Here is a 26,221-nt window from a genome sequence, read left to right as displayed (position 1 = left end):
TGGACACTTGCTGTGTTGAAGGCTTTGCAATGGGAGAATGCAGCCTGGGATACTTGAAAGGGTTGTGACGCTGCCTTTCAGTTCTTGTGGTTTGTATGCAACAAGGGCTCTAGGTTCAGGTCTCTGATCCCCCACAGAATTTGTTGATTTCTTGCAAAATGTTTATTTGCTTAGTTGGATTTCTTGCTAAGCAAGTGTCTGGTAATTATGAGATTCCAGGTACTGCATAATGTAAATCATCCACAATTTTGAAAGATCACAGTGTACATTTATGAATTTCTGTAGTGGTGATCTGCAGACCCATCAGCATCACAAGGCAAAAACAAGCTAAGCTTGTGACAATAAAGAAAACTATCATTTGCTGCAACAGGAGACAGCTGATGTGTTCTCTAATATAAGAGAAAATGCTGTAGGGGAGGGGAGACTAATTTCCAGGATCTTTGTCTCCAGGCACTACACTTAAGCAAATCTGTCCTTCTATCAAAAAAAAGAAAAAAAAAAAGGGAAAAAAAAATCCCCTTACATTTTCTTGCAACTGCAATAACTGACTTAAGTATTTTTTTCCTTCTTTCTTGACAGAGAGCCTCAGCATGAAGGATGACAAATCATCTCAAATAATACTTAATCTTTAGAAATTATTTACAACAAGTCAATGCCCCCAAGAATAACAGAAAGCATTTAATGTGGCAGACCATGTTGGAGGGGAAGCAATAAAAGGGAAACACAGCTTGAACTGTAATATTGCTGAATAACTTACATCTCCCTGCTGAAGGCAGCAGAGTCGCAGTTACCGAGCGGCTAATCTGTTCTACTTTTTTAATCAGATGTTGGCATTATCTGCCACTAATTGCTTTTTCATTTCCACTTGTAATTATTCTATTGCATGTTTGTGGTGAGAAGCTGAAAATGAAGCAGATCACCAAGAAAGAATTAATTGTTAATGAATAATCATCAGTAGGAAGCCAATTTCATTATCTTCAAAGAGGTAGCCAGAGATTAACTACTAACTGGGGTTCTCCTACTTTCAGTGCATGACTGTAAAGTAATCACAAATAATCACACCCTCCAATTTCATCAATTATTTTCCATTATGTGAATTGATACCCATTTTTGGTTTTGTTGTTTAATGTTAATGGTAGTATTCAAGCTGGGGAGTGCTAATTGGAAGGTGTTGCATTCAGTGGGCTTAGGCCCTAATTATTAGAGCATCTTTTTCATTAACATATAATTCTAGGAGGGATACATGGTGCTAGTTATTAAATTCACCGTGTTATAAATGCATTCCTTATCAATAAATTTTAGATAATCACTTAAAACAGAATGATACATGCAAAGCTACTTTCTCAGCCATGCACACCAGTAGGTCTGTTTTTAAAACATGCCCCCATTAACTGTTTATTGAGAAATTATCCTTAAATCAACATGTTGAAAACAAAGGCTGCATGGGATTTAAGCAATGGGTATAATAGTGTCAAGGTCTGAAAGAAATCAAATAAAAACCCTGTTATATAGCAAACAGAAGTTTAAAAAATAACCCATCTGCCTCATCATTATTGCATAGATTGGTGGTCCAGTGAGAATTGTTGACTCAGCTTTTCCTTCTGCGTTGCTACTGATTCTTTGTTCAGTTCTCTGTGATACCAAAAAGCAACCATAAAGCATAATTCTCCTAATGTTGTTAGATTCATTCTGTATTACAATTTTCTAATTTTTATTGAACTTCTATAAAAGAAATAATGCCAACTGTAGGATAGATTCAATCTCTGTGTACTACTGCACTCACTGAAACCCCTAGTCTTCTCCATGTATGGATTTTTGATAACAGTGGAAATACTACCTGTATTTTTTTCCAAGCTTTGTACCTTTGCATGTGAAACTCCCTGAACTTTAACCAAGGAAACAGTCATAGCCAGTTAGTTCTCTTCTATTTGAACTGATTTAAGACAAGACAGCTTTTAGACATAATTTTTCACTAGAGCAGGGACATAAGGGAACCCCACCACCTGTGTCTGAAGGAACAAATACTTAAAAAATGGTTTTGTTCATGACCCTGCCCAGTAGCCTCATTAATCCTTTAACTGGGAAGAATAACAATGCCATGGAAACCTAAAAAAATACCACTAAAGAAGGTGAGCTCTTTATGAATTCCAGGTCTTCTCCAAAATGAAAGAATGGAACTTTACAGCAACCATTTGCACTTGTAACAGGCCGCATCTCAGAGACAGAGCCAGGCATGGTCAGTCATAAACAGTTTCTTGAAAAAATAATCGACATAGAAGTTTGACTTTTGCTGAGAAGTAAAATTTAGCTTATATGCTGTTTACCCATACAACAGGACCAGCAATTTCTGAAACTAAAAACTTCCATTCAGGTACATGCAACTTCTTAAAAAAAAAAAAAGAAGAGGTAATAGTCACATCAAACCCCATAGAACATTGAAGAGCAATTACAGTGATCTGTTGTCAATCACAGACTAACCTGTGCCATTCTTATAAAGTAGCAATATGTTCCTTTTTCTTTGAAGACTGTATTCAGTGTGTTGTGACAAAGCAAAGTAATTTTCAGCCAAAACAGTCAAAAGCAGCAGAAGTAATTGTCTCTTTAAGCAAGATATTTTTCTTATCTATCACGACAAAGTGTGATGTGCTGATGTCACTGCTGCCATCTTCAAATAGTGCATGCCTGCATTCAGAGTAGGGTGGCTTCTGTTATATTTCTTTTTTTGGCACAGAATCTGACAATCTATTAAATAAATATTAATCCCTTGCTGCCTTCAAAGCTGTCTCAGCCATATTAGGATTTTAAATATCTTCATTAATTGCTTAACTACCTTTCCCTAAATTCCCCATGGGGTCCTTTGATACTAGTCGCTCTAATGTGTTACCATGTGATTCATGGCTTCACTCTACTGTAACAGAACATATTTTTAGCCAATTTGTTATACTGATGTCTTTGACAAAATGAAAATTCAGAATTTTCAGACTCCAAAAATAAGACCTAGAAAAAGCCATTACAGAATGACATTTTTAAAAAGCTGGAAAGCACTTCTGTCTCAGTTCATGATTTTGGAAAATGTCTGTCATCAAAACCATCCCATAGGTAAATGCCTTGAGTTTCTAAGCTATACAGTACACATTAGTATGAAACTGTCAAAAAAAAGCTATAAGAAAGGTTGATTATTGAACTATCCATGGTACAATTATTTTATGAGGTGATTATTCACTTTAAAATGTTCTTGCTTAAAGTGAAGCTACAATGGGATAAAAAAGGATCATAAAGAAATGCTGGATCAAGCCAATTGCTTACACCTGATATCTGGATCATTTAAAGCTAAGATTTTAAATATAGTCCAATATTTTAGTTCCCCTGCTACAAAAACTAGTGGACAACTACCCTATATTAATTTTCTAAATGCTGCACATCACAAGTTGAAACGACTGATCAAAAGACTGTAACCATGCACAACTTTTATACGTGTTCAGAACATGATGATGTTCTGTATATGGAAAAGTTTTCAAACTTAATCTAGCCACATGCCAGCAGAACACAGGTGAAATGTAAAAAAGTAAAATGGCACCAGGAAACACAGCTGTGATTTGTGGTTATCCTGGAAAGATCACTCCTGAAACATTAACAGGAGAAACTGAATTTCAGAAAAATAATTTTTGCCTGCAAACACAGTCATAAGTACCAAAAATGTTATGTGTTTCTATCTGCACATTCGTATTTTTGATGTAAATGTCTGGCATGCTGTCCATTCACATATCTTCTGAAACTGAATTTGCCCACCTCCTTCAATCCCCGGTAGAGATAAAGTCATACATCATTTCCCATAGGATACTTCATGTTGAAATGACCACAATATTTTATAACCAGAGGTTGCCTTACTTAGTTTGTCATTGTCTGTTTAATCATCTTGTTTAGGGGGAACAAAAGATCTTATGGAGCATCTCCTGGCTCCCCTAATTAGAGATTTGGGTTCAGTGATGAGAATACTGCTGTAATTAACAATGCATAGTCTTTTGTAATTGGTCAGGATAAACTGATCTTCAAGAATATTTAAGACTTTTTTTTGTTGTCTTATTCTTTGCCATTTTTGTCATGCTATAGACACTGAGTGTAGAAAATTACACTTGATTTTTCTCTAAGCAGCAAAATTTGGGTGAGTGTTCATCTATTGTTGGGCCTTCTCCTGTGAACTTCCTAGCTTTTGTTTCTGACCTTTCTTGCATTAAAGGAAACATTTCAATTTGTAATGCTAATAGCTGGCTGTCAACTTAGCCTGATGCATCATAGACACAGATAAGACTGCAGGCTTGCTTTCCCTTGTGTTTAGCCTACATTTAAGCTTATGTGAGAACACTTTGAGTATAGTTCACTTTGAAATGAAGGTGATGCCTTTATACTAAGAACAATGTTTTGAGAAAGCGACATATTGATGGCACAGCGGGAGATGGTGGGAATGCCATCTATTTGTTATAAAGGTTCATAGCCAAAGGGTCTTCAAGACTGGCTGTTTTTATTGTTTCCAGCAAGGAAATGCTGATCACAAGATAAAGAATTCAGAGGCAGATTCGTTGTCCAATGCTAGCTAGAGTTTTTTTGTTTTAAGGACACAAAACAAAGGAAAAGTCTTCCTTGAAACAATAAAACAAGGAAAATAAGACTGACATAGGAGTAATTCAGGTTTCCAACAGCAGAGAAAGATGGTTCCTCCATTGCTAACTATAAAGAGGAATTTATGACACTTTCAGTATTTCATCTTACTGTATATTCATCTACAATATAAACATGCAAACTATTAAATCTTTATGCAATTAGGGACTTCTTGGATCTATCATATAAATCATCGTGGGTCATGTTCTAAAAGCCCAGTTACCTTTGGCTTTGAGGAGAATATTAGGCATTGAAAATCAAATAAAACCATTCATGATTTATGTGGCACGTTATGAAACCCACTACCAAACAGCATGTCATTTCTGATCAGGTATCGAGATTATAATCTCTGTTTTCCTTAGCTGGATTCTTCACACCACAATCAAAATATCACCAGAACCAACACTAAGAATTTATAGGTTTATTCAGGCACACCCCAGCTCATAGACTGACACAATGGACTGTGACAGCTTTTGCAGAGGCATTGCAGTCCATCATGTCCTGTGTGGCTGTTGTTCATGTACACAAGCCTGTGCACTAAAGCTCATTATGAAATATTTATACCCAGAAAGGTAATGTATTTTATCAGTAACAACTTCCCCAAACAAAAATACGCTAGTCATTTGCCATTTCCCCCCAAAGCACTAAGTGTGCATCACAGGTTAATGTCTTCAAATCTTCAGCTACAAATAATAATAATAAAAATACAGCAGGAAAAAGTATTTATAATTTATAACTGCCCGAATAGACTGGGTGAAAATGCTATGCTTTTCAAACACTTTAAAAGGGCCAAACAACAAGCTGCAAAATGGAATTTATAATTAGGAACAGTGGCACACTATACCCTACAGCAGCATCAAGAGTACTTCTATAATACTGTCACCTGAATACAGCACAATTTCATCTGGCAACAAGGTCCTTGTATCAGCCACTCCTGAAACACACTCAAGTCAATAATGTAAAATACAGAGTCATATTTTTGCATTTATTTATAAGCTTTCTTTTTTATGCCCAAACAAAATTTCAACATGGCATACATAATTCTGTCTGGTTTTAGGGGATTTTCATTAAACTATAAGTGAATTGCCCTTCTGGCTGAAAATCTGTTTTCTTTTGCATTCCCATCCCTCCTATGTGCTACATTTCCCTGAAATTCCACATGGATTCTATAGATTATATTTAAGCAGGGCCAAGTTGCATGAACAGATCTGCCCTAGAGAAGTTTGCCTCTTTTAGCATGCAACCCACCACTAATGCTCCTTTTTCATTTAGGTTTTCAATTTGGATGAATTCCAAATTACCATTTATTCCAATAGAAACGCAACTAATTACACAAAGCATCTTAATAAAGAATGGAAACAAGATTAAAAGCCCTTCTCCTTCTGGTGTTTCAATGTGTGGAATTTATAAAATGCAGAAAGGTGCTTTTATTTCAGTTGTAGTTAGGCCTCTTAAATAATGTTTTATGCAGTGCTTCAGTACTAACCAAGTAGAATGATGTTGAAGTTGAACATGAAATACAGTCACCTTATACACATTTATTACACAGGGTTTGCTTTACTTGCTATGCTTTCTATGATTCTATGTTTTGCATAAAAGGAAAAAAAACAGACAAGCTCTTCACATATAGGTGTTCAGAGCACCTATTCTGCTGTGGATATTTTCCTGCCCTATGAAAGATATTTCTGTATTCAAGAGCTTTGGAGAAAGAATAACAACAGGTATCTTACAGATCAGCTGGATACACTGCAAACAAAACATAAATTTGTACAGCCTCTAAGAGCACTGTCTAGACGGATAAGACAGGTTACAAACAACCTCCTGACAATTACACAGGTTTATCAGTCAAAATTAGACAACAATTGTGAGAGATGGAAAAGAGCAGGGAAAAAGGTATATTTAAGTTAGATAATTATTATATGAGTGATAATAAAAGTAGCACTGATTCACTAGAGACGTGAAGATGGTGACTGAAAGTAATTCAGAAAGTGATAACACACTTTGCAAGTGGGCAAGCCTGACAGCAAAGTTTTTAGGCTTGAAATTACCCAGCAGAAAGAATGCATGTACTAGGAAGGTCAAAGAATAGATTTTTCCAATATAATCATCACCCACAGTCAAGCCTATATAATTACAGATCTCTGCTGGCAAGAACAGATTGTGAGAGTACAAAGGAAAGGAGTATTTTCTCCTGCTACCTCCTCTGCTCACAAAGAACATCTGGCAGGATCCACTTGAAACACCCACTGTACAGCACAGCAGATCACTTAATGCTGAATAGTCAAGGCAGTCCCTTCATAAGGAATCTCTGTTATACCTGTGATGTCATGTGTTGAATAAAATACAGTATTGGTGGTCAAGCAAACAGAAAAAGATCTGGTAGGTTTTGAGAGAGCTGGAACTCGGTGGAAATGTGGGAATACTGGAGAAAGTTAAAGCTGGAGGTTAAACTGGAGTAAGGATGTACTTTAAATCAGGCAATACTTTGCTCTGAACCTTCATGTTTGTAAGAATGTTCTATTGACTTGGAGGCTACTTGGGTGTTAGAAGTTTACATAAGCACAGGAAAATTGTCTGGCCACTCAGCATGGCCACTGCCACTGCTAGAACTCCTCCTCCTGGATTCAGTGTCTGTCCTCTCCCAAAAGCACTGCACACTGTTTGCGTCTTCCCTTGTCAATTATTCAGTTCATGGCTTTATGCAGCTTGGTGAAAAATAGCATCTGCTGGTGCTACAGCAAGTTAGCATGTAGAAATGATTAAGAGGTCAAAAATGGGATGCTGCCAGGATTGTTTGCTTTATCTCATGTTTAGTTTTCAGAAGGATCAAAATGGGATACTAATGACTATGCAGAAGATATTTCCAGATCTCACTGATGGACCTAATGAGGTTGAACAGGGTCTTATAGATATATGCGTACACCCCTGTGAGATTCATTATGCTTTTTGGTATACATGCAATTTATAGCAATTTGGTATACATGCAATTTATAGCAACAAGTGTCTGAAATACCTAAGAGGTGAGGAGTACATAAGAGAAAAAAAATAGCCTTCCTAATTAATGTAGTCAATCTACTGTTTTTAAGCCTTTGAAAGTTTCAGTTACATTGCCAATACATGGTGAAATATGTATTGCAAAATACACACGGTATACAAATACAGTGCAAAATAGAATTAAATTGTTCTAGGAGAATTTGTCCTTCACTCTGGTCACAAATGAAAGGATAGCATAGGTCAGTGGAAAGGTTCTCTTTATAGAAGGCAATAATTAGTTATCTGTATCTTATATTTTCCAAGCATCTCTTCCTCAAAATTAGGGCACTGCCAGCTAGAAAACAGCTATTTAAAAAACCAGTTCGCAGTACTTTCTGGCACTAAACTCCTGACTGGTCTTTGCAGTGCTGTTAAAGGTAGGATGACTAGGGAACCCCACAATCAAACAGTGTGAAGATCAATAGCTGGGAGTGAAACACAGTAGAAATATGCCAGAGGCCACAGCCAAATGGTCAGCTCATTACTGAGTCTCAGCTGCAACCTTTCAGATCCCTCTCCCTAGCAGCTTACAGAAAGCATGGCCTTTGTTACCACAACAGCTCCACTGAAACTTCATGTCCCCACTCTCCCTCCTATGACGTTATCAGAGTAGACACAATATAGCTACTAACAACGTTACATAATTCAGAAAAAGGTGGCAATTTTTGTTGTGGGGTAGACTATGCCCATCTGTACGAACTCCCTAGCTCAATATTCAATTCTAACACAGTCCTCAGTGGTCTCACAGGCAATAAGGAAACACCATAAACGCTTTGCACATCTGCAGCTGAGTGCTTAAGAAGTACAGGGCTATATGCACCTATACTTTTTATAATGTATCTAAAATGTTTCGGGGGAGGAGGGAGTGAAGTTGTAAGATTTTGGAAAATTGATTGACACCGCATCTCTCTCCTTCCCTTGGGCAGCTCTATATAACTTCATATATTTTAAAGATCTATCCAAAATGTGTAACTGAAATCTCTGTCATCCCAGTTCTTCAAACCTTTTTCAAGCAAACTCCCACTAAGAATCTGCAGAACTTAGCACCTCCAGAGCAGGGGATGTATTCAGACTATCAGTCTCTTACTGCAGGTTTTCATGTCAGCGGCTGTTGCAAAAGTACTTGTTCTCTGTTCTTTGCAGGTTAATTAAGCTCCCAAGATATCGAGAACTGACAATTAGATTTCAGTAGAGACATGCAAGGTGGAAATAATAAATGCTATGATACAATGTCAGAAAGTTAACATCATTATTCTTGGATTTTGAGGTATAGCAGTTTCTTTTCATTTCCCAGTTATTTTCAATATTGTATCAATTGGCTTCTCCTGTCATGCTTTCATCTGGCGAGACTTTAGGAAAAAGTAATTGTCCCAGGTGCTTTGAACCTATCCAGTGTTTGAATCGTATAAAGTAAAATGGAACAAGAGCTGACTAGTGCTAATACATTATTTTCCTACAGCAATTGTTGAGCTATTAATTATTTTATGTGAATTAATGAATGTTTACATGATCTAATTGCATGTTAGTTCCTTCTGTCTAAAAATTAATTTTAAGAAATATTTTCTCTGTGTGCATAGAAGAATCACATTTATCAACAATTATGGAAATCTAGAGTGGCTCTTCTGAGTTCTAGTTAGTTTTATAGATATAGACTGTGTTAACTGCACAAGTTCATAAAAGTAGCTCAGATAAAAAGTATAAGTATTTTGTAAGGGTAATGTTTTATGGCTGATCAATACAAGCAGGGGAGTATACATGTAAGGTTGGGTTTTTACTCAATGTGTGTGGCAAACTTATATGATCAACAGTCACTACCCAGTTAATGAGAGTTCAAAAAACAAAGAAGGAAGAAGATCCTTGGTTATTGTTTAATAATAGAAATAGTAACTCACATTTGCATGGTACATCAAAGGCTTCCCAGCTGGTTTACAAACCAAGACATCTGTGAATGTGTTAAACTAACTGCCCAAAGACAGTGTGCTTATGTTGTATTAGTATATCAGTACCTCTATACTTGCTCTGCTTATTGCTGAAGTAATGAGTGAAAATCACACCTGAAGAGTTATCTCAAAACAGAGATATAACTGCACTAAATCCCAATTTGAGAAGTAAATTAGTTGATTGACTCGACAATTTTAAGAAAAATTCCAGTTAATAGTCAGAAAAAATCCAAAAGCCACCGCTGTCTCTTTCTATACTGAATGAGGGAGATGGTACATCCCAGCCTGTGAACTAACAGTGTGTTCAAAATCTGTGTTCAAGCTGTCAGGAGGTAAGAAGCCAGGAAAGCCACAAAGACCAAGAATTATCGGCCAGTATGTGGAAACTGTCTGTGTAAAGCAGCGTGGTTTAATTGCAGTGAGCTTCTGGTTCCTGGCAGTGGGATCACAAAGGAGAAGGCTATCAAAATCATTTAGAATCTATGAATGTAGCTAGACTGCAGCTCAAGTAATGGGTCAGGCCTTGGGAGACAGCATGCCTCTATGTGCTTTGTGTGAAGGCAAGTACACACCAGCAGCATCCCAAACATTTCTGGGACACCAATTTATAGCACAGCTCCCTTAGAAGGATGCTCAGAGGAAATACGAGTCATGTATCTGGCTATTAAAGATACAAATATTATATAAAAAAAAAAGGAAGAAAAATCAGCAACAAGGCAGCACAGTTGTTCTCAGGAGTGATCATTTTATGATCTAACAAACATCCATATCTCTAGCTGTTTCTGTTCACTCTGTCACCTATGTATAATGTAAAATAACAGACATTTGGGTTGTTAAAATTTCTTGCCCTACTAACTTTGTACTAAGTTCCTGTTCTTGATTTGCTCACACAAAAGAAGAGCCAACATGCTGTCTCTTCCCATACCAATTGGGGAAACCTTAAAGACCGGAATCACTGCTCAACCTGATGAATAGCCTAATGGAAGGGGCTGAGAAGCAAAATCCTTCCTCCCATCCTCTCTGAACTGAAAATGTTAATGCAGAGGTCCTTTGTAGATGTCAAACCTAGTTTGCTTCTATCCAGCCACTAGAACTCTGGGAAAAAACAACCAAACAAAAAAAAACCCAACCAAACCACCCCTTCCCATCCCCCAAACCAACCAACCACCCACCCCATAAAAAAACACCAAAAAAAGAAAAAAAAACCCAAAAACCACCACAAAACCACACACACACAAACAAACAAACAAGAAACCCCAAAACACATCTACACAAAACAAAATATAAAAGTTGTTAATATCAGGTAATGACCATCCAGGAGGAGCTGAGAATGAAAGGCTGCAGTAGGTACTTTCTCAGGCGTTGCCAAGAAGAATGACTTTTCTACACATTGAGCTGTGCTCAATGCTTTCCCAAACCCATCAATACCACCACTTTTTTCTGCCTCACCTTCCTGTTTGCATCCCCTTTTCCTTGTCTCCCCTCTCTGTATGTCTTTAACTTGCAGCAAAACCCCATCTCCTTGAACTTTATAAAGGTAGAAACAGAAGTGTTGGGGTATTAATGTGATGTCTCAAAATGTGACTATTTTGTCTGTTTTATCCCCTCTTGTCCAAATCCTTTCTTTGCCTTGGCTGTTCAACTAGAAATTCTCCCAGATGGGAAGTTCCTATATCTTGTCTTTCACAAAGTAGTGTCATTCCTAGCTGAAATCCATTGGCACCACTATAAATATAATGTTAATGAAATTAATATCTTGGACTTCATTGAGTATAAATTTGAATAAGAACATAACACCAATAACTTTTTTAATAAAAATGTTTCTCATACTCTCCTTTTTCCCCTCCTGCTCGTTACTTGAAATATTCTATCAAAAATATCCAATTCAGTTATTTGCCTCCATATACAGAAGAATTTGGAAATACAGCTTTCTGCAGGGCTTTAACCTTTTTCTATATATCTTCATCCTAAGTTTTTCCTGCCTTCAATTTATTTATAACTTACTTTCTCGAATGGAAGATGCTGTCATGTTTATTTCAAGCATTTGACTGAGTCCTGAGGAATTTAACGCACCAGTGACAGACAGCAGAATAATGCCAGAGGAGAGTCACTGGCACTAGGGAAGGACCAAAGCTCTGTCTAAGGATTTTGAGCCTTCTGAGCTTGCAGGCAATGCACCTAAAAGGTGCCACTGCAAATTCATCAGTCACATCTATGATTCATTGCCTCACATCTCCCATCAGAGGACCAAGACTCTGCGCCAGAGAGTTGCCAAGCAACCCTGTCTTGGGCTAAACACAAAAATAGGTGCCACAAAGGCATCATGATTGACTGAAATCGTTTTTCTTCACACTGGCAATCTTGCCTTCTGTTGTCGTCCAGGTCTCCATTGCCCAAAAAACTTTGCTGCTGCTAAGCTCTGAATGGGATGTGTGGCAACAGATCACTGGCTGCAGTGAGCTGAGCTAACTGCTGCAGAAGCATAAACAAAAGGTCTTTCTCCCTGGCCAAGAATGTAGAACTCAAAGTACGTTTTTGAGGTTGCTGCAATTTGCTAAGCATACAGCCAGCAAAAGATCATCGCTAGATTTTTGGCACACAATGTTTCATGCACGATAGCAATAAGATCCATCACCTAAAAGTCACGGACTCTTAGATGCCACACAGCAGCAATGCTAAATAGATATTTCCATTCATTTGTTTATTTCCAGCTGTCTTGATAAATGTCAGTTCTTTTCCAATACCAGTCCTTAAGCATCATTTTGAAAACACCATAAATGAAAATTAAAGCCTATATTTTGAAAGGCAGAGGTTAATAAAAGAATCCGCTTTTATATCCCTATTTATTACTTGGAGCTTAGGTAATTCGATTTATTTTAGTGATACTTCTCTTGGTAGTACTTTGGTTCTTAATAGTACTGACTGGTTGTCCATTTTTACCCGATGTATTCACAAGGGTGTTTTGTTTAAAAATGCACAAAGGTATCTTATTAAATAATGTCACAAACATGAAGTTCATTATTATGCAAATACCATCCTCAGAACAGATTTGTTAATTGCAACTCATTTGCATAATTAATGAACTCTCAAATGAATAATGCCTTTGCAGATTTGTGCAGCATTGTTTTAAAATAAATTATAAGATACATGTCAAATGAAGAGCCTGTCTTAGATTCCCATAGCATTGTTTGAAAATTAATTACCAAACGCTTGTCAAATTAAAATGAGCTTATAGTTTTTACAATGTTATTTTAAAATTAATCACAAAATAAAATGTCACCATACTAAAGTAAATAACTTTTTTTTTCAAAAAAGAAATGCAGAAAAATATGCTTAAACTTCAGTTACATTGTTTGTTACACTGATCCTGAGTTTTAGTCATTTTGTCATAGCGTTACGACTTAGCAAAATTGGTAGCTGTTTGCATATTATTGTTTTAGTAAATTGAGATTAATTTAATTATATTGTTTTGCATCTCTAATATTACTAATGATTAATGATTTTGCATATAAAAATGTTGTGTGGACAAGGTCATGATACATTAGCAACCAAAAAGCCTGGACTTCCAATGACTGTATATTCATGTTTGCTTTTATAAAGGGTTACATGTCTTTAAAACTCATTGGGTTTCTGGATATTCTTAAACAGTGCCTTGAACCAGGAATCTTCTTTCTTGTCATATATTTCCATTTTTCACAGTGAAAAGCAATGTAAAATTTCAGGAAAGTAAAAATTTTCCTACATTCATAACCATGCAGCCTAAATGAAGTCAGATCAGTTTCAGGAATTCAGCACTATAGCTCGATATCCCTTAACTGTTTGCTATTTTAAAACCCAGATTATGGATGATCTTCCACTCTAAGAAACAAAACCTTAGGCAGATTCTCTGCTTTCTGTAAACTAGTGTTCACTGTCTTTACAGGAAGGAAACCCCTTTTATGTCCTGAATGCATGAGCATCTTTATAAATGAAGAAGGATTCAAATACTCTGATAAATGTGTGGGGGGGAGAAGTTATGGAGATACTTCAGCATTCTTTGAAGATTAGCTTTGCTAGATAAACAGAGAGACCTTCCAACCATCTCACAACCCTCTGAGTTGTGTTAAGATTCATCCCAAGCAATTAATTAGATCAACCTGGTTTTTAAGCATCCTGGAGAAGAACAATTCAATTGTTCACTTTCACGTTGTCCATTGTCTTAAGAACAGGTCTATCCTGCAGATGCTATCTTATTTATGGTTTTATTCAGTCCCACGCAGTGTCTTGGAAATGCATACATAAATACATATATATGTGCTTGTATGTGTCTGTGTAAAGAAACATCATCTGAACTCAAGAAGATAAATATTAAGACAGAATTAATATATATAAAAAAATTCTAGTTCCTGTAACTTCTTGTGAGATACTTAAGGTTGCTCATGACTGTGGGGTGATGAGAACATATATGTGCAAAAGAGATTTTCTCATTTCAAAGATTTCACACTGACAGTCCTGAAGATACAGTCCTTCCAATACAATAAAAGGCTAAATAGAGATCAGGCATGTGATATGAACATCTTTTCTGCCCTTCCAATGCAGCAGTTTTGGGATTCACAATTCTAAGAAGCAATTGGGATTGCCAGTAGAATAGGACAAGTCTTCTCTTGGATTATATTGGTATAAAATTGTGGCAGTGACATTTGTTTTCATACTCTGTCAACCACACTAAAACCACATAAAATACACTAAAGATTATATGGAATGAAGGAGCATCTCATCAGAGACATATTTTAAACATTTTAAGATGTAATGAAGCATATATGATAACCAAGTGGTACAGTAATACCCATACGCATTTGGTCATGCAGATGACAAGATTTCATTCTGTGCCTTCAGATGACCATGGATGCCACAGCAATACTGCTACTAAGGGAGAAGGATCTGTAAAACACATCAAAGCTAGTGTTTCTGAGGAGCATGATTCTCCAGATGCTTAGCGTGCTGAGGGGTGGTTTCTGGCACAACTAACCAATGGTATTTACTGGAGAGAGCGATCTGATGTGACACATTGGAACTCTGGGGTGATACAGATGATTATATTCAAGAAATCTTGAAAATTCAAGCCCTTGAACTTAGGTGTCATTAAGTCAACTGCAGGTGTGGGAACTTCTAATGAAGAAAACTATAGGCACCGTCATTTTAAAGCTTATTTCATTTGATTACTCAGGGGCTAACTAGTTGTGTATAAGTCATCCATCACCATGACTGTTGTCCTGGATATTTAAAATGCTTAAATGTGTTGTTGCTGTATTCTGTTGCTAATCTTAATGTGTACAGGTAGTGATGCCTTTGCACAGAGAGAGTCCATGTAAAGAGCAACACTTATGAAATTAAATTCCTACAGCTTGGCCCTCAGACTAGTCCCAGCACCTTAACACCAGAAGGAAATATTTCCTCTGATGATACAAAGCCTATCTGATTACTTAGACAAAAGAAAGAAGCAATTTAACTTTATATCAGTGTCTTCTTTCTTCCTCCTTGCATCTGTGAAAAAGCTATAGAATTTCTGGAACCCTATGTAGAAAGTTTCTGGACACCCACAAAGATAGATAAATAGATAGATATATCTATATCTATATATCTATATAGATATATAAATATATTTCTCAGCCATTTGGAAGATTTGCAGAATATATCTATATCTATATCTATATAGATATCTAGATATAGATATAGATAAATCTATATAGATATAGATATCCATATATATACAGATACCTGCAAATCTTCCAAATGGCTGAGAAAACAAACATCAGGATAACAGATGTTAATGCAGGTCAATTTGTATTACTACTAATGCATACTGCCAAGAAAGTGCTGCGGAAATATATGCTGTCCACATCCTAGGCAATGCCCTCTGTGGATTAAAATATAAGTTTCATAAGAAAACCACTTTTTGGCAAAATAAGAAATGAAAAGTAATAAAGATTGAACTGATACATGTTTATATGCAAACATATATACTGATTAAACCCAAAGCTTGCAAAAATAAAGAAGCACTGAAACCTTAATTATTAGTTGGAGAAACTAAAAAATAAAGTAGTTCAGGATCTTGCCTGGAATATTACGGATTGTAAAAATTGCGTGCTTTGTTGTGATTCTACATCTTAAGTGCAATGAGAATTCTAACATTAAAGCTTCTTCTCAGTTGTAATTTTCTAAATTCACTATTATTTCTATGTGCATCATTATGAAAAGTAGACATTCTTGTCTAATAATTATGTTGCTGAGTTTTCTGTTAGTGTAAAAGTTTACATTAATTTATATGATCTTTTAAAACACACAATTACAGTTGAAATAGTTTTGGCTGTTAATCACTCTGGGTTTAGCTTCACTTCAGTCAGTGGAATTGTACTGATCTGTTAAGAATGAGATCTGGCCCTAATGTACTGGTGTTGTACAAACACTCCTATTATCCTTTCTTATCTTCTTCTGTAATGAATAACAATCTTTCTTGCATTATTAAAAGCTTCTCTTTATCCAATAAAATACAATGAGAATATTATTAATAAATTGAAGATATTTTTTTTTTCTGAAATCTGTATGAGTGAAGGACCAGATTTACTGCCATTCCGCAGGATGGAGAGACAGCCTGTGGAAAAGGCCCTGGAACCTGGGGTCAGCAAGCTGAGCACAAAAATAAACAGAAAATTACTCAACCTTCTTGTTAATAATAATCAAGATACAGATTTTTTTCATGAGATATACACAAAGTGGAAAAGTATTTTTTAAATCCTAAAAAAACTGCAGTGAACTAGTTACATAAGACAGTTCAATCCTCTACAAAATAAAAAAAATCACTGAATGAATTGAACCCTAATAGACCTGCCTTTAGAAAGTCGCACATCCAATGTCAACTGTAGAAGGATTACAGAGGACTTATTCTGTAGTAATCTTCAATTTATAATCACCTAGTTTCTTTTGGATTAGATCCTGTCCATTTCATTAACCTGTAGTAAGGTCTTTCTCTTCTTGCATTTTAATCCACTCCAGCCTGATTTACAAAGATTAACTTCAGATTGAAATTCTTGAGACCCACATCCCCAAATGAAAATATTTGACTTGGATGCACATATATCACAAAATGCATCCCAAATAATGGCCCTTTTCAATTTTATTAATTAAAATATATCAGTCTGAAAATGATTGATGGACAAGTTTGTAGGGATACCAACTTTCTCAGACATTCAAAACATAGTGTTAAACCAAAGACAAACACCAAATGTAAATATGTCTTTAGTGCCTCTGAAAATGAAAATTATTCATTCTGATCGAATGAATTAAATAAGAATTAAGATATATAAGAATTAAACTAGAATTAGAAAGAGAGGTAAAAAGCAAACAAGTTAGCTCCTGTTCAGTAATAAAGCCTGAAAGAAGCCTTATTTTGATTTGCTTACCATTCATAAGTTTGAGGAAAAAGTATGCAATTGTGTAGTAAGATAATCTAATTCTGTTTTCAATTATCATGGTGTAAATTTAATCAGCCATTGAATTGTAGGAGACTGAAGCTGACTACTCAGGGTACCCATTCTCATATATTTTAAACATTAAAATATAGCTGAAAAGAGGCAAATAGCTGTATTTTGAAAAAGTAAGAAGAGTTCTGATATTTATTATACTTGTATATAATTATTTCTAGAGATGGTGACTATAAATCAATCAATATACCAGTTCCAGATGTTTTAATACATCTTAATTTGTGAAATAAGGAAATCAAAAGGTTAGTATGTTGTTGTGTTAAGACACAGTGCATTCATTATAGCTGGGCTGCATACAATATAACCTTGATCTTTTAGCTTTTCTATTTTGTTTTTAATGATGTATACTTCCTCACAAAGTATTTCCATTTCACAGCAGTATTTGGATTTCCAAGTATTTTCATACAAAATAATAAAGAAAACATAAGCCTTTAAGCCTTCTCCAAATATGATTGACATTTTTTCAATCCAACCTGCTTTTTTATTACTAAAGTCCTGTACTGGAATTTAAATAGATTACCAGTTTGTTCAATGTATTTTGTTAACTGAGATCATTACGGTTACAAAAAATCTGAACTCATGAACTGTGAGTTTACACTGTTGTCAGTGAAAATCGTTTGGGGTATTTATCTCTGAATCATTCATATCTTTACCTAGAACGATATGAAATAAAGGAGGATCATGTTTCAGAGCAAGGATTTGAGTTTAAAATCACATACATAAAAAATAAGAAAAGCAGTTGAAGCACAAAAAGCCCTTAATATTTCTTATTTTAGACTTGGTTTTGGTTCTGCCTCTGTCTGTCTCTGATAGGATGCTCCTCTCTATGTGGCCACAGCAGCACAATCTACCCTCTAATGCTGGATTTTGCTGTGATTTACCCTTTTTCAGTTGTTGCTTTCAAAGTCTTTCACATCCAGTCATCATCCTCCTGCTTGGGAGGCAGCTGTCAATAAAATGTCTGAGTTTTAGGAAGGCTGTTAGAGAATCAGCTGACCTGTGAATTGTGCCTATCAGTCAGCTCTTTGCCCAGGGGATGAATATCAAACAACCCTGCTAATGGTCAAGATGGTCTTCCCTTTTTATCTCCAAATCAGACAAGAGAATAGCTTGACACACAGCAGTCCCTTTTCTGTCTTCTCTGTTCAAAGAACTACCCCCTTTTTTTCTCCATCACTTCCTATAAGTCCTTTGATTATTTAGTAAACTTAGTAGATATACTGCCTATGGTTATCCTGGGGTGGGAGTTTCTGTCCCTACAGAGAGTGACCCATCATGGACTGAGCTCTGTCACACGGCCTCCCAGAAAGAGTTTGCTGAATCCAGCCATAGCATGTACATCAATACTATTAGGACTGCATAGGTCATACGCTGACAGCTTCAGCATAATGATCAGCAACAGCTTGATGCATGGTGCACGGGAACATGCATTAGCTTACAATTAGTACTGTGAGATTCAAAAAGATAAGGCTGATGTGGTCACTCAGACAAGATAGGAGTTTAACATGTGACTGTGGATGAATTGTGTGAGGTTTGTATCTCTGAGGTTTTTGTATCAGTCTGCACTAGCTCAACAGCCTCTGTGAGAAAGTGGTTTAAATTAACATTAACATGTAGTCAGTTGTGTCCAGGCCTTGCCATTTAAATTGATTTTAAGCAAGTAACATTCTATTTAAACATAGTTCTTCAATCAAATGTTAAGTCCTTTTTTCAAAATATTACATTTATGGTGTATTTCTTCTTTATATGGAGAGACATTATAAAAAACAACTGAAGTAAATAAATATGAATCTGTCATTACACATGGAAAACCAGAAAGAAAATCCATGCCTAGCAAGAGTTGAATTCAATTCATAGTATTTTTCTGAGAACTTCTGCAAACTTTCTTTCACTCACAATTTTTCCAGAGAATTAGATTTATTAGAGCTGGGATAGATTGTATTTTTCTTTTGGGAATAAAAGTTATGAACAGAAAATAATGCTTCAAAACCCAAAATATTGTGTTCAGCTTATATTTTTCATGTGAATTAACCAAATAATTCTCTTCTAATTTTCTTCTACAAGATGAAAGTCAAATTAAGAAAAAATATCAAATCAAGGGCTCAGCATTTTGTATTCTAAACGGACATCCAAATCTTCACAGTATTTTTTCTAAAATAGCACTATTAAAGTTGGCATATTTTTGCACATTTTGACTTTGACAAATTTATGTTCAAATGAATTTCCTTACAAAAGAATAAACTGTGTCTGAGAAAATTCCTGACCCCTCTGAATACCTGTATGCTCTGAAATCAGGTGTTACTTTAGCAAATTTCTTAAACACTACTGTAGTGTAGGTTGAGTTGCGTGGACATTGGGGTTGGACATTGGGGTATTTTTGAGCTTCTGGAATCTAATACTGTAAATTACCAGGACTTAACAAAAGTCCTGTACTAGAATTTAAATAGATTACCAGTTTAACAAAACACTTTTTCCATAGTAAAATTATTTCATTATTGGAATTTCTTCATCTTCAGGGGAAGCTTTCTTACTAATGTAAAAAGAAAACAATCTGGAAATCCAGGGTTCCTAACATATTGGATTTCCAAACTCATCAGGAATATGAAAGGCCTTTCTTGCTTAAGAGATAGAGATTTCAACATGCGCCCCTACATTCTAGATGAACATATTGGCTACTTGGTTATTTGGATAGTTCTCACTTACATTGTTTAATTTTTAAAATTTGAAAGCTCAAGGTTGTGGGCTGTTTTTTTTTTTTTTTTCCCCAATGCAGAATTAAGGCCAAATGCTTGAAATAATTTGCAAAACAGAATTCTTGTTTTGCAGCCAATCTCACAGCTGACTTCACTGGAGCTATTTACGTGAATAAGGGAAGCAGATTTTGACCACAGTAGCTGTGTCTAGACTAGTAGATTTAAAAGTGCCAGGGAAGAGCTTCCAGGCACTTGAATTTGATTGTCTACACCGTCAAATCATTAAAAGAGTCCCTGGCACACTCGTGGTTTTTCCCAGCTAGAGCAGTTTCAAACAATTCACAAGGACCTTTCACTATAGGTAGCATGAACACAAACACCCTTTGATTAGCGAAACAGTTTCATAGCATGGATGTGGGCCAGTCTGCACCACATGTCAGAGAACAGTCACAGGCAAGTTTAATTTACTCTTATAGAAATAATCATTTGTGAACCAAAAATGAAAATCAAAATCTCGACATTGTTTTATAGAAGGGAAAAAGGTACTAAGAAAGAGGGAAAGTGGAAAATTATTATCTAATTTTAACAACCAGATTTATTCTTTTTTAATGGAATATCCTCTTCCCTCATCTTCTTGTTGCTAGGTAAACCTATGTTCCTTCTGATCTTGTCCATACTGATTTTTTTTTATCTCACTTCTCCATTTTCCTACTTTATAGTAACATACCAATAAACTGACAAAGCAAAAAACCATGGGGTTAACTTATTAGTAAATTTTACAACGAAAAGTAAAGCTACATTAATCCTGAGCAGGCCTTCATCCAACCCAAATATTTTACTGAAAATTCTGTGCCAAAGTGCAAAAAAAAAAAAAGAGGCTGTTCAAATCCTTCTCTGAATAATGTATGGCCAAAAGAAAGGATGCTTTTCAATAACAAGGATCAGCTCAGTCAGGAAACTAAAAGCTAAATTGTCTTTGTGTCTTTGCAGAGATACGCAAGGGCAGAAGGGCACCTTCTTCAGGCACTCAGACTCTGCACTGGGTTGAGCACAATGGCAGTGATTGTACTCATGGAATGACAGGACTCTGCAGGGCTAAAGCCCTTAGAAGTTATGTGTGAGAAAAGGGTATCCCTCTCACGCACTTTACTGCACCATGGATATGGCAGGTATTGGGAAGCAGAGTTTTCTGGCTCCTAAGTACTTGTTTTGCCTATATTGATTATGTTCACCTTTAGGACTCCTGGGATTGCACTGACTCAGGTGCTGTGGAAAGTATCTGACCTTTGCACTGCCACTGCTGTGGTTCAGGTTCTTTTCAAGGACTCTTCTGGAAAAGGCAGTGCACGCTACCCTGTTAGAAGAAGATTCACTGAGCTGGGGAAGGTCTGCTAAACTTGAAGTGCTTCACAGAATCAAAATCAAGGATTTGTTTGCATTTCTTCTAATTGGAGTGAGGCAGCACCCCAAGCAAATGCCCATTGCTGGTCTCCCATCTATGCACTGCAACCCACCCCACAGAACTCATTTCCGCTGTAGTTTGGAGATAAAAAACAGTAGACTGGTTAATATCTATCTTTTTTGAGAGGACAGTACAGTTTAAGTATGAAGACTGTCACATGAATTAGAAGATTTGAGAATTCCTCTAGTATTTCAGAGGGAATTTGTTTCAAACTATGTATATTAATAAAGCAAAACCCATGGTGGTTCCAAGTATGCTTGGTGACATGTGCAGAGCTGCCAAATGGTCCATTATTTCTAAAAATTATGTGTCCCAAGGCAGTAGCAAACTTGTTTTCCAGACTGTGGGCATCAGTTTATGTGCTACATTTAGCATGTCTCTTCTTCTTGTGTCTTCTAAGATAAGTTTGGTTTTAAAAATCCTATTATTTGAATAACATTTTTTTTATTATTTTTTCTTTCAGAATACATCCTAAAATGCATGTTTATGCAGTGTTTCCCACTAAGCATTAGCACTGTTCAAAATGGAGAGTGATAAAAGCAAATATGAAAATTGAAGATCTGGAATGTAATGGCTGTGTTATAGCAGCACATAAGGTCTATATGGTAGTCAAAAATAAGATATTGCTGCACTTTTATATGTTCCACGTATTTTATCACACTAATTATCTGTCATTAATACTTGTGAGAGCAATTATTTTCTTTAGGGGTGTAATATTCCACATAAATCATGTTGATGACTGAAGATTTTTAGAGGTCTGGTTTTGGGTTTGGCATCTACTAGATTATTGAATGCTAATAGTGACAAGAAATTCAGAGACAATATTTCAGACCATCTACTTATAGGAAAACAGAATTTGTTTGCAAAAGAAAAAGCTTTTAAGGAACAACATAGTATTTAAGTCAGGCAAAGCTTCTGGCAGTGGTATTCTGCTAAAGATAAAAATATGGTTTACCAGAGATAGATGCTGGATTTTAGATTGCATATGAAAGAAGGAAAAAAACAGGCATGATAATGCAAAAGGGCAAATTCATTCTTTACTGATCTGGAGGCTGATTGCGAGCATGTCAGTCATGCTAGGTATTAATTCAGCAACTAAAATACATACATTTTCAGTTTTAACAGGCCTGCACTTTGGTGCAGCAGACCTCTACCAGATCAACCCAACTATAAAGAATTTTCCCAATAAACTTGGTGCCACTGAGAATTTTGGATTCATAGAATCATAGAATAGATAGGGAACCGTGGAACAGATTTCAGCTGTCCCTGAGCCTATAAAAGAGAATTCAGGGGAAATGTGATTTTGAAGACATGAGAAAATTGATCAGTTAGCTACATTGTTCTCAGCACAGTGTGATCCTTCCAGCTTTTAAATAGGTGACTGTACAGTGTTATAGAGCAGTTCCTGACATAGCAGAGATATTCCTGGCTTCATATCCTGACTTCAGGGAAGTCCCTCTATCCATTTCACAGCCTCTCTTGTGTTCTGTCACAAGACATAGCCTCTGCCTCAGTTTCTCCATTTTATACTGACTCTCCTTGTCTCTTTCTGGAGGTTAGTGTGCTTTAGAAAATAAAGAAAAATAAACTTTTGTATTCATGAAACAGTCTGTAGTAGAAGGATGAATGCTTGGAGTGGATCAGTTCTGCCCTCGCCAGCAGAGCTGATAATAATCAGTCACTTATGTGCTATTTCACAGCTGATACCTCCTCCAAAAAAAAAAAAAAAAAAATTAATTGCAAAAGTTTCACAGATGTCTGCAGCAGTTGACCAGAGCTCTTGGGTTATTGCTTGTCAGACTATTAATGGGTTTGGCTAACCATGACAGTCATTACTTTCCCCCTCCTGTGAGCTACTTTCTGTGTAATTTATGCATAGGTTTTGCCAAGATTTGACAACTTTCAGGATATTAACATAAAATTAGACTGCAGAGCTGAACAATGGGTGGCATTAAAATTAGCAGCAGTGGAAACCAATCAAAGAGAATTGGTTTCTCTCCTGCTTTGCTTTTAAGTTCATATTTTTTATTTATCTTATTTCATTATCATTTTAGAAGGAGGGGTAAAAGAATAGATGTTAAAGCCAGTTTTGTTTTCCTGGGTACATTAGGAACCTTCAGAATGATGCAGAAATCTTAATTAGACAAAATGCCTGACAGCATCTTAAACAACAGCTACCTTGAAATCAGTCACAGGAAGGAAAGTTAGAAGTGTTTTTGCAAAAAAGGGACTTTAAACAGAGCAGACTCTGCTCCACACAGATTGTTTAGTGAATGCCATTACAGAATGCGATGTGCGTGTTAATAAGTAAGGACATCTGGTAACCAGCTTTTTTCTGATTCATTAACTGACTGCTTCTGTGGCCACAGGGCTTGATAGGGAAGGCTGCAAGACTTTTGCTCCCAGAAAATGGGACTTTGATGTATGCTTCATTTCTCTGACCTAACCATATCCTTTAAATTTCCTCTTACGCCTCCATTATAAATATTTAAATTCAAAATCTTGCTGGAAATACTTAGAAGCTTAGAGGAATACATCCTCCTATTTAATTACACATAGCAAGAAGTCATATTTAAGGTTCCTTCATTGATCTTTTACAATAATGCACTCCATCAACACACATGAGTAAGTGACCTTCTCTACTTGTTAGCATTTACCATGGCTACATTTAAATATTCTGTCCCGTTTCTCAATGTTTCTTTCAAATATGATTCATGACAATGGATGGAATATTTTTGAAAAAGGACTTTGAACTGATCCTTTTTTTGGAAAACTACAATTTGTGCCAAACCAGTAGGTTTTGGGGGTTTTTTAAACCTTCCATGAGATTAATGAGCTTGGACAGAGAAAGTAAAAACATCACACTGCTCATATCAAGTGCTGTTTTTCTTCATATAATAAAAGTGAAACAGCTCCAAATGCTCTAGAGAGAATGATTGAGCAAAAGAAATCTAACTTGATAGTACATGTTGAGGGATGAAATGGACAATGAAGTTTCCATATGTTGTTTTTACGCAGTAATTAGAAACTGTCACACACCGTTTCATTTTTTAGTTTCCTTGGGCTTATTTGCCTGTATGCGGCTTTCCTTAGAGCAGAATTGCAAGCATCAGACTGGCACCCAGTTGAAATCTGAGGCAGTGACACGTGGGCTTCTTCCACCTTATGGACAAGAAGCCAGCGGCAGGTACTGTGATGGCCCAGAGCGCAGCTCAGTAGCAGCCAGCTGCAGCTTCATTTACCTCTCCGCCTCTGCCAAATTTTTTTTCCAGGTTGAAGCAGTGGCTGTTCCCGTGGTGTGAGTTTGTACATTCTTGGTTATGCAGACCAGCTTTTGTTTCCAACAGATACAAGGAATTCCACACACTAACCTGCATGTATGTTCAGCAGGACTTTGGCTCCGCATTCGTTTAGGTTCCTTTGAAATTCCTTGCAGTTTCTCAGAGGCAACACAGGGAACCAGCACTCTGGTTCACAGTTTTCTCATGGATGCAAAAAATTGTCCACATGATTTTTAGAAAATTTTCCAGTGCTTTGGTAGTGATTCCTTTCTATACCCCCATAAACAGCTGGTTCCCTTAAAACATCTGAATCTGGCCTTCAGAATTGCAGCAGAGCAAAATGATTAATGAAACTATTTGACTTTCATCTTTGGTATCCTGATGTTAATGATGACTGAGGACATAATGCCTTTTTGTTAGTTGTTTTTTCTAAAATAAGGAACATACATATATGTACATTTTTAATGTCAGTTAAGAAACTAAGTCAGTGTGTTTTGTGCGTGTTGATGTTTTGTCTCCAAAATGTTCTCCAAGCCTTTGTAAAATACCAGAAAGCTGGATGCCTATCTCCTTGTCCATGCAAGATAGATTAGCTCTCTGATTGCTGTTAAATCCCAGCTCTTAAGTGATCTAAAACCACAACAAGCAGGCCTCTGGAAAACATCAAAGGACATTGATTACATTAACAGTTACATCTGTGAGGCAGAATTCAAAGATCTACCATTAAACTACTATTCTTTAAAACACTGGACCACATCCTTGGTTCTGTTCTGTTCTGCTGTCTTCTGTTTATTCCTAAAGCAAAATTGGATTTGTTTTAACAATGGCTGAATAAACTTTTACTGTAATCAGTAATGACTTGTACTGTAATAGAACCGAAATGCTCTCCTCTGCCAGCTACTGCACAAATACCCAGAGATCCTTCACACTCAATCCAGAGATGGCTCTAACATAAACCTAATTCATCAATGCAAATGAACCTTTGAGGAGAAGAGGTCATGCTTACTCATGGTCCCTTAATACTACATCACATAGATCTTTGCTTTTATGTGTATTTTACTGATGTTTTTAGTAGTTATTTACACTGTATTCCAACTATAGTGAGAACTTTCTCCCAAAGTTCTGGAGTTTGCCTAGAGGCAAATCCTCAGGAAGCTATAAAGATAAGCTGTTGATTTATACAAGCAAAAAAATGTGGATATTATACTTCACAGAAATTTTCAAAGGCAGTTGTGGGTATCTTGCTTTATTTTTATGATCAGGAATATAATGAAAAAACGAAGGAAAGAAAATGCTCATATGAAAAATGATGTAAACCTAGTTTGAGAGGTGGATTCACTGGTCAATACAATGAAAGGCATGTCATTGGTTATAGCACAGCTGCTGGAGGTGACTGTGTTGGTATCTGTAGCATGTTGATGTGTGAAGTGCAAAAATGAATCTTATTCCTCAGGAGAGTCCTGCATATGTCACGTATATTGTCTCATTAAGCCAATCCATTTATCAACCCACTGAATGCCAATTAAATTGCACAGGATGGTGCAGGTATATGGTGGCTGATGGTGCCAAACTTTACTGCAGCTGAGCTTTTCTGGCTCAGTACATTCCTGCATAGCAAAATGGCAGACATATCAAA

Source organism: Neopsephotus bourkii, unplaced genomic scaffold (genome assembly GCF_033783945.1).
Source record: "Neopsephotus bourkii isolate Nb327-2 ecotype Australia unplaced genomic scaffold, CSIRO-AGI_Nbou_v1 NB_196, whole genome shotgun sequence".
Lineage (NCBI taxonomy): Eukaryota > Metazoa > Chordata > Aves > Psittaciformes > Psittacidae > Neopsephotus > Neopsephotus bourkii.
Note: the sequence above shows the minus strand (reverse complement) of the source record.